This window comes from Hemiscyllium ocellatum, chromosome 26 (assembly GCF_020745735.1).
Source record: "Hemiscyllium ocellatum isolate sHemOce1 chromosome 26, sHemOce1.pat.X.cur, whole genome shotgun sequence".
Classification (NCBI taxonomy): Eukaryota; Metazoa; Chordata; class Chondrichthyes; order Orectolobiformes; family Hemiscylliidae; genus Hemiscyllium; species Hemiscyllium ocellatum.
The window spans coordinates 46,782,484-46,800,268 of record NC_083426.1 but is presented as its reverse complement, the minus strand read 5'-3'; positions in this window follow the sequence as shown (position 1 = coordinate 46,800,268).

Here is a 17,785-nt window from a genome sequence, read left to right as displayed (position 1 = left end):
AATAGCCAAAAATTGCAGATGGGAGTGGAAGAGTCAACAGACCATTACCGTTTAATGTGAGGGGAATTGAATGCAAAAGTAAAGTTATAAAGGCCACTGGTGAGACCACATGTAGGGAATGTGTGCAATATTTATTTCCATAGCTAAGGAAGGACGTAAATGCTTTGGAAATTATTGAGAGGTTTCGTAGACTAATACCTGGAATGGGTGGGTTGTCTTATGAGGAAAGGTTAGACAGGGCAAGCTGTACTTTGACCTGCTGGAGTTTAGAAGAGTAAGAGACAACTTGATGACAGCATGTCATCCAGGGGGACTTGACAGGGTGAATGTGGAGAAGATATTTCCTCTTGTGGAAGAATCTAGAACTCAGGGCCAATGTTTAAAATTAAGGCATCATCCAACCAAATCAGTAAAAAGGAGTTTATTTTTCACGAAGGTTCATGAGTTTTTGGAACTCTCTTCCTGAAAAAGCAATGGAAGCAGATTTTGAATATTTTAAAAGGCAGAAGTGCATAAGTTCTTGATAAGTGTGGGGGTGAAAGGTTATTGGGACTGTACAGAAAAGCGAAGTGATCAGGCAAGCCTTGATTTTATTGAGGCTTGAGGGGCTATATGTTCAAATGTACATATGCATCTCCTACTTCTCCAAAAGGTAGTGAAAGTTACCTATAATGGGGGTTTACCTGGGATCAAATAAGTCTTTTTAATTGAGTGCTGGAGAAACATAATCGGGTAAGGATAGGAAAAGAGACATGCGCCAATTGTCCCCAGTTCCAATAAAATTACAAAGTATGTTTTAACACGTTTACCAGCTTGCTAGCAAATGGCAAAGTTTCTCTGCAGGACTTCAGGATAAATTAAAAATGTTTCCAATGTTTGGGGATGCAAACTTACATTGGCAGAAACAGCAGCTGTAGCAGGGCATGTTTTGTGACTGAATATTAATCGGCATTCTGATTTGTGTATTGCTGAGAGTAATATTTTATTAAACTCAAAGCTCATAACACATTGACTTTCTTTCATTCATTCTCAGGACATGAACATTGCTGATAAGACCAGCAGTTATGCCCCCCCACCCCACCCCACCCCACCACCCCCTTCCACCGCCAAGTTGTATCCACAAAACTAGTGATCTATAACTATTAGTTGAAGGCAGGCCATTTCACAGGGCAGTTCAACCTAAACACATCGCTGTGGGTCAGGAGTCACAAATTAGCAAGAATGGGTGAGAACAGCAGATTTCCTTCCCAAAATAGCACTCATGAAACAGATAGGTACTCAAAACAATCTGGCAGTCTCATTAGTTACAGCACAAATTTATTCTCTATTACTGAATTCAAATTCACCACCCACCGTGTTGATTTGATCTCATGTCTTTGCAGGAAATTTTCAAATCAACCTGTTCATATATCTTATTATGTATCCCTGCAACTAGTGTGACTGGAGCCTGGTCCTCCTGGCTCAGAGATTGGGAGATAACCACTGCATTTCAGCACTTCCCCTATACCTTTGTTTGATAAGTGCAGATCTCTGCATCCCTAAAGCAAAACACAAATACTAACATCGCAAAATTAAACAGAACAATAGGAAGATCTTTTTGTGCTGGTTTAATGATGAAATCCCCTCAAGTCTGTGTTTCCTGACATTCCTTTTAATCACTGTCTCCTCAGCACCCTTGCAGATGTTGAATTCCTGCTTTCGGTTGTGCTGTTTTGGAAATCCCAGGGAAGGAACAAGAAGTTGCTGTCTCTGGGTGGAAGGTGGGGAACAACATCAGGAGAGGGATGTTCTGGGCTGCTCAAGCAGTGACACTGCGCCCATTGTTTTCGATCAGGATCGGGGGAAACCTGGGAATATATTGTCCTCAAACTAGTTCAACTCAGCAATTCCGTAAAGAGCTGCATTGTTAAATTAGTGTAGGTTTCTGATTGGACGTGAATAAGTGCAAAGTCAAATGGAGGTTTCTACTTAATAGGGCCTATTAACATTCTATTTGCACATTAACTGGGAGGGTGTTCTTGCTAACCATTGGGAATGAGTAAAAAATGAGGTCTGCAGATGCTGGAGATCACAGCTGCAAATGTGTTGCTGGTCAAAGCACAGCAGGTTAGGCAGCATCTCAGGAATAGAGAATTCGACGTTTCGAGCATAAGCCCTTCATCAGGAATAAGAGAGAGAGAGCCAAGCCGGCTGAGATAAAAGGTAGGGAGGAGGGACTAGGGGGAGGGGCGATGGAGGTGGGATAGGTGGAAGGAGGTCAAGGTGAGGGTGATAGGCCGGAGTGGGGTGGGACCAATTCCAACAGCGCACAACCCAGATGGCCTCCTTCTTCAAGGACCGCAGATTCCCCCCAGACGTGATCGACGATGCCCTCCACCGCATCTCCTCCACTTCCCGCTCCTCCGCCCTTGAGCCCCGCTCCTCCAACCGCCACCAAGACAGAACCCCACTGGTTCTCACCTACCACCCCACCAACCTGCGCATACAACGTATTATCCGCCGCCATTTCCGCCACCTCCAAACGGACCCCACCACCAAGGATATATTTCCCTCCCCTCCCCTATCAGCGTTCCGCAAGGACCACTCCCTTCGTGACTCCCTTGTCAGATCCACACCCCCCACCAACCCAACCTCCACCCCCGGCACCTTCCCCTGCAACCGCAGGAAATGTAAAACTTGCGCCCACACCTCCACACTCACTTCCCTCCAAGGCCCCAAGGGATCCTTCCATATCCGCCACAAGTTCACCTGTACCTCCACACACATCATCTATTGCATCCACTGCACCCGATGTGGCCTCCTCTATATTGGTGAGACAGGCCGCTTACTTGCGGAACGCTTCAGAGAACACCTCTGGGCCGCCCGAACCAACCAACCCAATCACCCCGTGGCTCAACACTTTAACTCCCCCTCCCACTCCACCGAGGACATGCAGTTCCTTGGACTCCTCCACCGGCAGAACACAACCACGGCTGGAGGAGGAGCGCCTCATCTTCCGCCTGGGAACCCTCCAACCACAAGGTATGAATTCAGATTTCTCCAGCTTCCTCATTTCCCCTCCCCCCACCTTGTCTCAGTCGGTTCCCTCAACTCAGCACCGCCCTCCTAACCTGCAATCCTCTTCCTGACCTCTCCGCCCCCACCCCACTCCGGCCTATCACCCTCACCTTGACCTCCTTCCACCTATCCCACCTCCATCGCCCCTCCCCCTAGTCCCTCCTCCCTACCTTTTATCTCAGCCGGCTTGGCTCTCTCTCTCTTATTCCTGATGAAGGGCTTATGCTCGAAACGTCGAATTCTCTATTCCTGAGATGCTGCCTAACCTGCTGTGCTTTGACCAGCAACACATTTGCAGCACCATTGGGAATGAGCCAAGGACAAGAAGCTAGTTAATGGGGAGGTAGGGAATAAGGTAGTAGGGGAAATGGTGGAGAGATAGGGGGTAGAATAGATATGATGGAGGGGTGGTTGGTGGGAGGTAGGTAGGTAGGGGATGAGGTGATCTCAGAGAACTGTATACAGTTTTGGTTAGGGTCTTTAAAAACTGATATATTGGCATTGGAGGTTGTTCAAAAGAGATTCACTTGGCTGATTCCTGGGAATGAGGGGCTGACATGTCAAGAACAGCTAAACAGCATAGGTACTTTCTCATTTGAGTTCAGAGGATTGAGGAGCAATCTCATTGAAATATACGATTCTGAAGGGGGTCGACAGGGTCGATGTTGAGAACCTGTTTCCACTAGTCAGGGAATCTGGAACTATGGGGCATAGTCACAGAATAAGGGGACACTCTTTTAAAACTGAGACGCAAACCAATTTTGTTTTCCCAGAACATTGGAAATTCTCAACTCCAGCGAGTCAACGAGGTTAGGTCTCTGGAAATATTTGAAGAGGAAGAAGATAGATTTTAGAAATATCAGAGTTGAGTTGAGTTGAGATCTATGCTGAGCTGGCCTGAAAGAGGATTTGAGGCCAGGAGCAGATCTGCCATGAATTTGTTGAATGACAGGATAGGCATGAAGGGCCTAATGGCCTACTCCAGTTCCTATCTCTTATATTCTAATGGTCTTAAATTTCCTTCACAGAGTCAGGGGTGAATTTCAACCCTCCTTTCTCCCAAAATTATTCATAATATTTCAAATCCAACCCTAGTACACGACCTTTCTGGTTACACGGCAAAGGGGATGCTCCCTACGCATTGTGCAGGAGAAACGGATTGAGTTGAAGTGGAAAATCTGTCATGATTATGTTGACCGATGGAGAAGTTTTATAACGCAACTTGGTCGATTCTACGTCTATTGTTCATCTTCTTAAAAAGGTATCTAAATATCCCCAGACCCTGTCAATATGGGGCCCCGCTGTTTCCGTTAAAAAGCTAGAAAACTTTAATGAGAAACAACATCAGGATCCCTTTGTGAAATTCACACCTTCTAAATGGTTAGTTTTCTGTCTCCTTGTTGCACTGTTTCTGAATGTCAGTCATTCATGATTCTAATTTTGTTTAAATAATGAATAAGTCCGTGTTAAGTGGGATTTGATCCAACAAGCTTCAAATGACACAGATCTGAGCTGAGATGTCACATTTTGTTATGAAACCTTAAGTTATGTTGAGCATGTGACTTAAAAGAAGTTCTGGGATTTACATATTCATGAACCAAAACCTGTAACCCATCCTAAAAGATGAAAGACAGTCATTCCTGATGAAGGCCTTATGCCTGAAATGTCAGTTTTCCTGCTCCGTGGATGCTGCCTGACCTGCTGTGCTTTTCCAGCACCACACTCTCGACAACAATCTAGGTTTATTAAATATATCATTTTACTTGCATGACATTGTAATCTTTTGCTATAAATTCTGAGCCTTTATTCTGCTTCACAACCACCTGAAGAAGGAGCAGCGCTCCCAAAGTTAGTGCTTCCAAATAAATCTGTTGGACTATAACCTGGTGTGTGATTTTTAACTGTGTACACCCAAGTCCAACACCGGCTCCTCCATGTTGCAATAAATATGCCATTATAGAATAAAAGCACAAAATTACAATTCGTGATTTTTTTGGGTTTTTTGTTTTATTTTTAAATGATTAATGCTCATTTTAAATAAAGCCTTTAAAAATTAAGCCTTCTTTTCATCTTGTGTGTAATACACAGGGAGTTTATTGACCTGTGTGTGAAGTAATAAAGTATCTAGTGAGCATAAAAGAGCCCAGTACTGATATAAAAAGCTAAAGCACCATATATTTGTGCAGCAGAAGAATATTGAATGTGTCTCCATGTGTTGCAATCCCTTGTGTTTCTTTGAGGCTCACTTCTAAGAAGACTGATTGTTGCTCTAAGGTCACAACATTTCGAATGGTATTTTGAAACGGTATCACTTGGCACAAGTATGGGATTGTGTTGAGCGTGTTCTTAAAGACATGTAATCAATAGATCATCGAGGGGAGAGATTAATTTATAACGGGAAGTTCAGCCACAGCTCCAACTGAATGCTAAAAGCACTGCTCTTGTGTTTGCCATTTATCATTTCGCAAGAAACATCTGGAACATTGTGTCCTGACATCTTGGGCTTTGACTGTTTGAGTGATTGATGTGTGTACAGGGCACACATTGTATCGCTGTTGGGAACTTTCAAACGTAGCTGCTGTACGCTTCCTTTTTTCACTGTTCTGAATTTTTGATCAAAAGAACCAGATGCGAGATTCATATTTTTTATGCATCATGATCGAGGCTGAAAAGATGGTGGAAGTAGATCCAATACTAATCTTTCACAAGGACAAATTATAGTTATTTTAATCATCTTGTTCTGACATGCTGGGAGGCACTCCAAGGCAACTGGGACTTGAACTTGAATGTAAACCTTCTGGCTATGCACTACAGGACTCTTCATGGTTATACACTTGAAAAGAAAATACTTGTGGGGTTTCGAGACTAACTGGATAACTCCTTCAAAGACCCAGTACAGGCACTTGGGCCAAATGGCTTCCTTCTATATTGGCTACTCTTGTTGCTTCTGAGATCTCTTCCACCTTTCAGGGAAATGAAACCTTTGGAGAAAATGTTTAAAACTGGATTTAAGGCAGGACTGAAGCAGCATATGACTAACTAGTCTCATATCTGTTTGTTATCATCACCTCAACACATCCATTCATCACCTGCTTGAAATTCTCGACACTTTCTCTAAGATACATTTTTCCTTCTGTTTTCATTCATGCACAGGGTAGAGGTGTCGCTGGCTGGGGCAGCTCTAATTGCTCTGGAGAAGGTTGTGATGAACTGGTTTTTCAAACATTACAGTCTATGTGGTGAGAGAGAAGTGAATCTTTGGAATTCTCTCCCACTGAAGGCTGTGGAAGGCCAGGCATTAAGTTCAAGACTGGGATTGGTAAATTTCTAATTATAATGGTATCCATGGATATGGGAGTAGCATGGTAATATGACACTATGGTGGATGATCAACCACCATCTAGAATGATGAAGCAGGCTGACATGACTGAATGGCTTATTCCTGCCTCTGTGTTCCAAAGTTTTGACAAATTCATTAGTGGGCACAGCTGTAACTCCACAAACAATCAGATCTTCCTGAGTTTGTACTATCCATGAGCGTAATGGGTTGAATGGAATAAGCTGTTGGATGGTGCAGGTAAACATTGGGAAATTGATGCACTCAAAACTTTGGTAAAAATCACACAACACCAGGTTATAGCCCAACAGGTTTAATTGGAAGCACTAGCTTTCGGAGCGCCGCTCCTTCATCAGGTGGATGTGGAATAGATGAAGGAGCAGCGCTCCGAAAGCTAGTGCTTCCAGTTAAACCTGTTGGACTGGTGTTGTGTGATTTTTAACTTTGTCCACCCCAGTCCAACACCGGCATCTCCAAATCAAAACTTTGAGTCTGCCAATCATACAATTCTTCTCCTCACGTTCAAATTCTTTCAAGGCTTCACCATTCCTTATCCCTCCAATCACACATGGCCCTGCAAGAACTCTGTGTTACTCCAAACCTTATCATTCATTGGTGGGGTACCTTTGATTTGATAATGCCCTCCTGAATTTTTTCTAACTTGGGTAGTGCTGTAGAACAGAGAGACCCAGAGGTTCAGGTACATAATACTTTGAAGGTTGCTTCATATATAGACAGGGTGGTTAAGAAGAATTTGAGCACACTTGCCTTCACTGCACAGCCTGTGAGTAAAGGAATTGGGACGTTATGTTGGGGTTTTACAGGATGTTGATGAGGCCCCTTCTGGAGAATTGTGTCCAGTTCTGATCTCCATCTTATTGAGCTGGAGAGGTTTCAGAAAACGTTTACCTGAATGTTGCCAGGAATGGAGGACTTGAGTTGTAAGGAGAGGCTGGATAGGCTAGGGCTTTTTTCACTGGAGTGGCAGAGGTTGAGGGGTAACTTTATAGGGTTTACAAAATCACGAGGGGCATAGATAAGGTGAATGGCAGTTATTTTTTCCTAAGGGTGGGGGATTTCAAAACCAGTGTTATATTTTTAAGGTGAGCGAAGAAAGATTTTAAAAAGACATAAGGGGCATTTTCTTAACACAGAGGAGGGTTTGTGTGTGGAATAAACTTCCTGAAGAAATGTTGGGTGTGGGTACAGTTACAATGTTAAAAAGACATTTAGGTAAGAACATAAATAAGAAATGTTTGGAGGATTATGGGTCAAGTGCAGGAAAGTGAGACTGGTTGAGTTTGGGATTATGGCTGATGTGGACTGGTTGGACCAAAGGGTCTGTTTCCATGCTGTATGACCCCACAACTGCCTAAGTCCCTCTGCTTTAATACACTTCCTGTTTGACTAAATCTTTCGCCCTTAATATCTCATTCGTTGGCTGGCTGTCAAATTCTGTTTGATGAAACACCTGTGGAACACCTTGGGATGTTTGACTGGGTAAATGTGTTTTATACACCCAAGCTGTTGTTAAGCTGTACACTGGAATTCCTGATACATGCTTAATTGGAAACAGAAGTAGAGTCAGTCCTGAATTGCAGTTTGCAGTTTGTTCACATTGGAAACTCTCAGTCATTCTGCTGGATAAACCGGGGGGGAAATTGCAGCATCCTCCTTTAGAATGCATTACACTTTCCCCATCTCCTTTAAGAAATGGCAGGGTCACTAGCTCTTTCTTAAAGCTTGTTCTTGACCTGCCCAATTTTATTTCAGATGAGATTGCGAAGTCCAAATTCTGGTTTATCAATGGAAATGGAGCAATCCTTTTCACTTGTCAGTCTTGTGTGAAAGCAGAGTTAGTTTGGCAGAGGAGACTGTCTGGAAACTGATCAAAGTCAGGTCCTACTGGACCGTCACCTTAATTAGAGAGAGAGAGAGAGAGAGAGAGGGAGGGAGAGAGAGAGGGAGGGAGGGAGAGAAGACTTTTATCCTCAGTCCTGTCCAGATTTAAAACCACCACTTCACCAAGGGAGTGTACTGCTACCTCAGCTCCTTACAAAACACACATTCTGCTCAGCATCTGAAACATTTTACCATTGGGGTTTCCAGACATTTTCTACGCTGTTGAGTCAGGGCCAATCTTCAAATTGTATCCATTGCTCCCAATGCGGTCTCCTCTACATTGGGGAGACCGGGCGCCTCCTAGCAGAGCGCTTTAGGGAACATCTCTGGGACACCCTCACCAATCAACCACACCGCCCCGTGGCCCAACATTTCAACTCCCCCTCCCACTCTGCCAAGGACATGGAGGTCCTGGGCCTCCTTCACCACCGCTCCCTCACCACCAGACGCCTGGAGGAAGAACATCTCATCTTCTGCTTCGGAACACTTCAACCCCAGGGCATCAATGTGGACTTCAGCAACTTCCTCATTTCCCCTTCGCACACCTCACCCTAGTTCCAAACTTCCAGCTCAGCACTGTCCCCATGACTTGTCCGGACTTGTCCGACCTGCCTAGCTCCTTTTCCACCTATCCACTCCACCCTCTCCTCCCTGACCTATCACCATCATCCCCTTCCCCACTCACCCATTGTACTCTATGCTACTTTCTCCCCACCCCCCACCCTCCTCTAGCTTATCTCTCCACGCTTCAGGCTCACTGCCTTTATTCCCGATGAAGGGCTATTGCCTGAAACATTGATTTCGCTGCACTTTGGATACTGCCTGAACTGCTGTGCTCTTCCAGCACCACTAATCCAGAACATTCTCTTGTTCGTTTCTGTCACCTCAGGAGAAACAGTGACCTCTGTTATATAATGGCCCACTTCTTCAACTTACTGTCGGGATTGAGGGCTGGATTTGGTACATCTGTTTCCAGCAGCAACCAGAGCATCTGGGGTCGGTTTCACTGCAGGAGGGGTCTGATATGTCTCCTAGCAGCGACAAATCTCCCTACTGCAGAGGGTGTAAAGAGTTAGTATAAGCTTCACTCATGAGCCAATGGAAACTCTTTATTCATGAATCCGTGAGGGGCTCCGGAATTAAATGGGAGCCATCCAGCTTCCTCACACAAGCTCCTGATCAAGCCCTGACAGGTTTCCCGGTGACGTGTAGTGAGGATCCTCTTAGGGGGCACTCCTAGCCTGATTGAGGAACCCAACATCAAGGAGGGTCTGAAAGCCATTTCCCTGCCCTTGCCTCCAACCAACCCCTTAATCCTATCCCCTCCCACAGAAACACCACAACCCCCATCCCACCTTCACACACATCTCAACACATGCATAAGGTATAGATGCAGAATTAGGCCATTCATTCTATAAAGTCTGCTCCATCATTCGATAATGGCTGAAATGCTTCTCAACTGCATTCTCCTGTCTTCTCCTTGTAACCTTTGATCCCTTCAACAATCGGGAACATCTGTTTCTGTCTGAAATGCTCTCTATGACTTGGCCTCCACAACCTTTTGCAGCACAGAGTTCCACAGAATAGCCTCCCACTGACTGAAGAAACTCTTCCCCATCTCAGTTCTAAAGGGTCATCCCTTCATTCTGAGGCTGTGTCCCAGCGTCTCCGATCATCTCCTCCACATCCACTCTATCCAAGCCTCTCGGCATTCTGTACATTTCAATGAAATTCCCTCCTCAATCTTCTAAACACCACTGAGTACAGACCCAGAGTCCTCAACCTCTGCTGTAAGACAAACCCTCCACCCCGGGATCATTCTTGTAAACCTCCTCTAGATCTGCTCCAATGCCAGCATATCCTTCCTTAAATACATAGCGCAAACTTGTACTTGAAATATCTCCACAGAGGCCAATATCCTATCACCAAGTCACCCTCTACTTACACATAGAAAGTCCTTGACACTGATCCAGCTCCCTCAGAGCCAGCTCTCCGAGTGAACAGGATGTCTGACCCTCCTGTTCTTTTTTTTATATTTTTTTATATTAACCCCCGCACTACCGCCTAACTGCGGTAGTGCTTATTTTTTTCCCCAGCACCCATAGTGTGTGTGTGTGCAGGTGTGAGACACAGTGAGAGACACAAAGTGCACAAATCTTTATTCAATTTCCACCACCAGGAAGATAGGAAACACCCGAGTGGCCAGTGACAAGCAGTGCCCTTCACATCAAAGGGCAATGTTGTGTGATCAAACAGTGAAGGGGAGGGCAGGGACTAAATCAAAATAGAGTTGGAGGGGGAAATGATGCACTCCATTCCCTGCGGCGCCCACCTCGCCCTGAACAACTCCAGGGTGTTGGTGGACACCGCGTGCTCCTTCTCCAAGCACACCTGGGCCTTAACATAACCGCGGAAGAGGGGCAGGCAGTCGGCTCTAACGACCCCCTCCACGGCCCGCTGCCTGGACCTGATTATGGCCAGTTTGGCCAGTACGCTCCTGTTCTTAGCTGTCAGGCAGGGCTTCCTGATTGGACCATGTTAACAGCCCCAATCAGGGAACTCATATTCTCTGTGCTGGCTGACCTTGTTACAATCACCACAGTTCTCAATATTATAAATACAGTCTGACCTGAGCCTTATACGGCCTCAGCAGTGCCTGTCTGCTCTTGTATTTTAGCCTCTCAAAATAAATGCTAACATTGCACTTCTCTTCCTAACTGCCAACTAAACCTACATGTTAACCTTAAAAGAATCTTGAACTAGGACTCCCTAGACTCTTTGTATTTCAGATTTCTGTAGCGTTTCTGTTTAGAAAATAGTCTGTCTCTAATTTTCCGACCAAAGTGCATAACCTCATACCTTCCCACATTGAATTCTATCTGCTACTTCTTCGTCCACCCTCCCATCCTGTCCAAGCCTTTCTGCAGCACCCCCACTTCTGCAACATTACCTGTCCCTCCACCTACCTTTGCATCATTTGCAAAATTAGCAAAAATGCCCTCAGTTCCTTCATCAATGTAGAATGTGGATAGTTGTGGTCCCAATATTGACCCCTGTGGAACTCCAAAGGTCACTGGCTGCCATCCTTTATCTCCACTCTCTGCCTTCTACCAGTCAGCCATTCGTCTATCCATACCAGTACCTTGCCCCTAACACCATGGAGTCTTATCTTATTTAGCAGCTTCTTCTGCAACATCTTGTCAAAGGCATTCTGGAAAACAAAATAAATCATGTCCACTGCCTCTCCTTTATCTAACTTGTTCATTACCTCCTCAAAGAATTTTAACAGATTTGTCAGGCGTGACCTCCCTTTACCAAGCTGTCCTGACTCAGCCCTATTTTACCGTGCACTTCCAAGTACTCTTCAATCTCACCCTTAATAATGGACTGGAAAATCTTACCAATGACCGAAGACAGGCTAACTGGCCTATAGCTTCCTGTCTTCTACCTCCTCCCTTCTTAAAAAGGGATGTTACATTAGTCATTTTCCAATCTTCCAGGATCCTTCCTGGCTCCATGAAAGATCATCACCAATGCCTTCACAATCTCCTCAGCTATCTCCTCCAGATTACTGGCATTGTCGTCCCTCTGGTCCAGGTGATTTATCCACTTACAGACCTTTCACCCACCCCAGTAACTTCTCTTTAGTGATGGCCACTACAATCATTTCTGCTCCCTGATTATCTTGAACATCCAAAAGTCACATGCTTGAAATCCTGGACTTTTCCTCTGCCCTTACGCTGCTAATTCATTCACTGGGTGTAGGTGGCACTAGCTGGGCCATCTCTAACTGCCCTGGGGAAGATGGTCATGGGTTCATTGCCAAAATCAGCTTATACTCCCAGTGGCACTGATGAGCAATAGAGAGCTGCCTGTCTGTGATTGGCTGGCAACGCTTTAATGATGGTTTCCTGGGGAAAGCTCAATGGTGGCTCTCAAGAACATTTTTTTAATTCACTCATGGGATGTGGGTGTCACTGGCTGGACCAGCATTTATTGTCTATCCTGAGCTGCCCTTGAGAAGGTGGTGGTGAGGTACCGTCTTGAACTGCTGCTGTCCATGCACTGTATGATGATGGAGTTTCCCTCAGGTTGTCCAACCAGTGGGTGTGCTCCCCATCAAGTTGACTAAATCCAACCCTGTCGGACAGTACTATGGTGGCCCACCACTTCCAACCTATATATTGTACAATATAGATTCTTCGCATCTGGTGAAAATTCCTGATAAGGATCAAAAGCTTTCATTCCAAGTCACAGAAGGGACAAGTGTTTTTGTAAAAGCTGTTAGTTGATTCCATCTTGATCAAAGGATAAATGTTCTTTTAAAACACAAGATCATTAAATGTATAAGGAGCTTATTGGGAATATTATGCGTGTACAAGTTGCTTAAAAGAGCTCTCAATTAATCTCCCGCTTCTTCCCTGTCCCCGCCTCCCTTGCAGGAATTGCTCAATTCTTGTCACGGTCCCAGTAATCTCCTCCCTTGCCTACCTCGGCATCCTGGGATAGAGCCCATCAGGCCTTGGGGTTTTATCCACCTTAGCACTTTTCAAGATACTCAACACCCCCTCCTTTTTTATATCGTTTATGCTGACACTGAGCAAATAAGCATTTTAATGCCTTCTTATTTGTACACATTCCCATCCTAATCATATCGTACTCATCAGACATTGTCCAAGCTCCATAGTGAGAGAAAATAATCATGTTGACAATCATTTGATTCTTGGCCAATAGGATTTCTGCATGAAATGCCAAGTTTGTCCTCCGTCAGACTGATCAACAATAATCATATGATTTTTGAGATGGCAGATTGACCAGAGAATCCACAGCCACCCATTTCCACTCATCCCCTTATTCCAGTACTATCAACTTCTAGAATTCATTGTTCAAATCTGCTCTGCCAAACACAATGTTTTTTTACAAACGCCTGCTATTGGCAGTACAGAGGCTTTCAAATGTCCAAGTTTTACTTCCTAAAAGAATGAAGGCAGTAAGTGTATGGACACAGTGTCACATTCAGGTTCCCCTCAAAGTCATACAGCATCCAGACTTTGGTATCAATTGTCCATTCCTTTGACTTTGCTGAGTCTAAACCCTGAACTCCTTGCCTTACTGCTGGTGAATGAATGTTCAACACATGGACTTCAATTAAGCTTGCCTAGTCAAGAGCTGATCTTGTTGGTGATGTTGGGTGTCTCAAGAATGAATAAAGCTAAAGTAAGTATGTGCAATTCTGGTCTCCCTCCTATCAGAAGGATGTTGTGAAACTTGAAAGGGTTGAGAAAAGATTTACAAGGACGTTGCCAGGGTTAGAGGATTTGAGCTAAAGGGAGAGGCTGAATAGGCTTGGGTGGTTTTCCCTGGAGCATTGGAGGTTGAGAGGTGACCTTGTAGAGGTTTATAAAATCATGAGGGGCATGGAGAGGAAGATTAGACAAAGTCTTTTCCCTAGGGTGAGGGAGTCCAGAACTTGAGGGCAAAGGTTTAGGGTGAGAGGGGAAACATTTAAGAGGGATCTAAGAGGCAACTTTTTCACACAGAGTTGGCATGTGTAGGGAGTGAGCTGCCAGATGAAGCAGTGGAAGCTGGTACAATTACAACATTTAAAAGGCCTCTGGATAGGTATATGAATAAGTCGGGTTAGATGGATATGGGCTAAATGCTGGCAAATGGGACTAGATTAGCTTAGATAGATGAGTTGAACTGAAAGATCTGTTTCCACACTATACATCTCTATCATTCTATGACTCTATATATCGTAAGTATAGTAAGTATATAAAACATAAGGACATAAGGCAAAATAAATAATTCACCAAAATCCAGAATATCAGGAAATTTTCACCAATCATGTGAAGTTAGAAAGGCCTTTTATTAGCACAGCAGCATTATTCCAAGGTCCAGGAATGATTAAATCTCACTTGGAAGCATGATTTCTCTCAGAGATGAGGGCGTCTAAATCATGGTGAATTTGTAATAGTCACTCGATATTATCCAGGCTGAAATTTCTCAGGATACGGATTCAAATCTCACTGTGGCCATTGACGGATCTTCAGTTTGCTTTATGAAACTGGACTCAGAGAAGGTAGCCATTTAAGCTCAAACTGATTTTGGTAAGAACCCCGTGTGGTTCCCTATTATTCTTTAGGGAAGGGAATCTGCTGTCCTTACTTGGTCTGACTCATATGTGAATCCAAATCCACAACATTACAGCTGACTCTTAAATGCCCTTAGAAGTGGCCCTCCAAGTCCCTCAATTCAAGAGTAATTAGGGATCAGCAATAAATGGCAACCTTACCAATGATACCCACATCCTAAGATAAATCAATACACTTTTTAAAAATGGTTAATTTGGCCAATCACTTGACTCTCTCCCATTCTTCCACAGACAGATAATCAATCCATTGTAGGTTAATGCTTAGGAAGAGTTAAAAGATATGGTGCTGGAAAAAAGTATGGAGCTGGTCAGGTAGCATCTGAGGAGCAGGAGAGTCGATATTTCGAGCATAAGTTCTCCATCAGGAATATGGGCTCACTTTCTCCATCTTAATGCTTAGCAAGTTGTGAGGATAACACAAAGAGACTGTAGACAGGTGAAGTGAGTGGGCAAAACATGGCTGATAAAATATATTGTGGGGAAATGTGAGGGCATATGCTTTGGCTGGAAGAACAGAAAAGCTGGATATTATTTAATTGGAGAAATACTGCAGAAAGTGACAGCACAGAGAGATTTGGGAGTCCTCATCCATCAATCAGTACAGCAGGGAAGGCAAATGGATTGTTGGTCTTTATTTCAAAGGGAATGGAATATCAAAAAAGGGAGGTGTTACTAAAACCATCTACGGCACTGGTCAGACCACAGCTGGAATACTGTGAACAGTATAAGTTGCCTTATCTAAGGAAAGATACACTGTCATTGGAGGTGGTTCAGAGAAGGTTCATTGGGTTGATCCTGGGTATGGTAGAACTGCCTTATGAGGAGAGATTGAGTAGAGGAGAGGACCACCTATACGCATTGGAATTCAGAAGAATGACCTTAATGAAACATACAAGATTCTTAGGGGTCCTCATAGGGTAGATGTGGAAAGGTTGTTTCCCATTGTGGAAGTGTGTACAGGACATAGTCTCACAGTAAGGGCTTGCTTATTCAAGACAAAAATGAGGAATTTCTTCGCTCAGAACATAGTGAATCTGTAGAATTTTTTACAGTAGAGAGCTGCAGAGGCTGAGTCATTAAGTATTTTCAAGGTAGAGAAAGACCAATTTTTAACCTGTAACTGAAGAACGGAGAAAGTGGAGTTGGGAATATCAAACCAGTCATGGTCTAATTGGATGGTGGAGCAGACTCAATGGGCTGAATGGCCTAATTCTGCTCTTACATCCTGTGAACAAGCAGTGTTAGTATTTTTGTTTAATAATCCATTGAGAAGCCATTGTGGGCAGCACGGTGGCATGTGGGCAGCACGGTGGCAGGTGGGCAGCACGGTGGCACAGTGGTTAGCACTGCTGTCTCACAGCGCCTGAGACCCGAGTTCAATTCCTGACTCAGGCGACTGACTGTGTGGAGTTTGCACATTCTCCCTGTGTCTGCGTGGGTTTCCACCGGTGCTCCGGTTTCCTCCCACAGCCCAAAGATGTGCGGGTCAGGTGAATTGGCCATGCTAAATTGCCCGTAGTGTTAGGTAAGGGGTAAATGTATGGGTATTGGTGGGTTGCGCTTCGGCGGGTCGGTGTGGACTTGTTGGGCCGAAGGGCCTGTTTCCACACTGTAAGTAATCTAATCTAAAAAAAAAGCCAAGGAGCTGTGTTCTGATGGGTGAAATATTACCTTCATGTGACATTTCAAGTCGAATTGCACTTAATGTTTACCTGCAACTATCCTGCAACATTGAAAAGCTTTCCTTCCCCTTTTCAATAGTTCAATAACTAAAAACCAGAAGAATTCAAATTTTTTTTTAAATGTCCATAAATACCCCATCACTTTTTCACCTCAGTTCCCTGGAACAGTATCCAGGAAGTCAAGGTTCATTTCCTGTAAGTTACTGGAGGGTTTGGCAACATTACTTCCACCAGAACATTTGGGTAATGTGAAGGATCTTCCTTTACCCAGGGAGCTGCTAACTGCTCTTATAGTTCAGCTCTTTATATGCAGGCAGTCTCCAGTACCTAATGCAAGTAGCCACTTTACAAGTTCTGATCCCACACTCAACAGGAGCAGTCACCCAGCGCTGATTTTGTGTGTGGTATGGATCAGAGTTTCAACAGTAAACAACAGAGAAGAGAAGTTAAGAAAAAATAAAATGCTGCACATTTTTCTCAGTAGACAAATTTCAGTTGGACCAGATATCTGACTTCACCTTCATTTCACAAAGTACTCAGCTGCTGGATCATTTTGTATGATAGCAAACACTGTCTACTTCGATGGAGAATGAATGACCCACAGCCAAGTTACAACTGCTAAGTTACCTTCCAGCGACAGTAATGTACCTACTCAGGCAACCACGTTCAGCTGATTGACAGTTAACTGTCAGCACTAAACAGTCTCTTTCAACTAGGTATTTTATTTAGCTTGCAGACTCTTTTGCACTTTTAAAGCTTGAAATCATTCTTAAATTCATTTTTCCTTGTTCTTCCACTCTAATCTCCAATAAGTGTGATTTACATGAGACCCGTAAACTCAAACCTATTACCAACAATCAGTCACCTTCCCTTTCTGATCCCCATGTGAGCCAATATTGTCAAGGTTCTTTATCTTTGTGAGTTCTTGCTGTACCCTTTAAATCAGCTCTTATCATCCTTCCCCTTCAATATAAACTACTGGCCCCACTTTCCTGGCTAACTATCATCGCATTGCCAATCTTCCTTACCTGTCCATATTCCCAGAACCTTTAGATTAGATTACTTACAGTGTGGAAACAGACCCTTTGGCCCAACAAGACCACACCGACCTGCCGAAGCGCAACCCACCCAGGCCCCTTCCCCTACATTTACCCCTTCACCTAACACTACGGGCAATTTAGAATGGCCAATTCACCTAGCCTGCGCATTTTCTGAATCTATTCCCATTTCTTCTGGGCCTCCTTGCTTGCTTCTCTTCAATCAGGTTGTCATACCTGCCATAGTTCCAAACCAACTTTTTATCAAATCACATTCTTTCAGACAATGATCAAGGTAAACTTTCTTTCTTTGTCCTTTTCAATCTGTCATTAACCTGTGAGACGGTTGACCTCACCAACCTGCTCCAACACCTTCCAGCAGGCAGCATCGTGCTCCTAAACTTTCACCTTGAGTTCTCTGATCATAGCCATAGAATCACTTACGATGAATTCTCCTCCTAGGATCACACCATTAACTTTGCCCCCTCCTGATTTTTTAATCTAAATGCTACACTTCAGAAATATCATGTGTGCCATGACAACAGATGACCACACCAGCAATTACTTATAAACATAATGAAATTTTGGACAAGAAATTGATTTTAAACAAAGATTG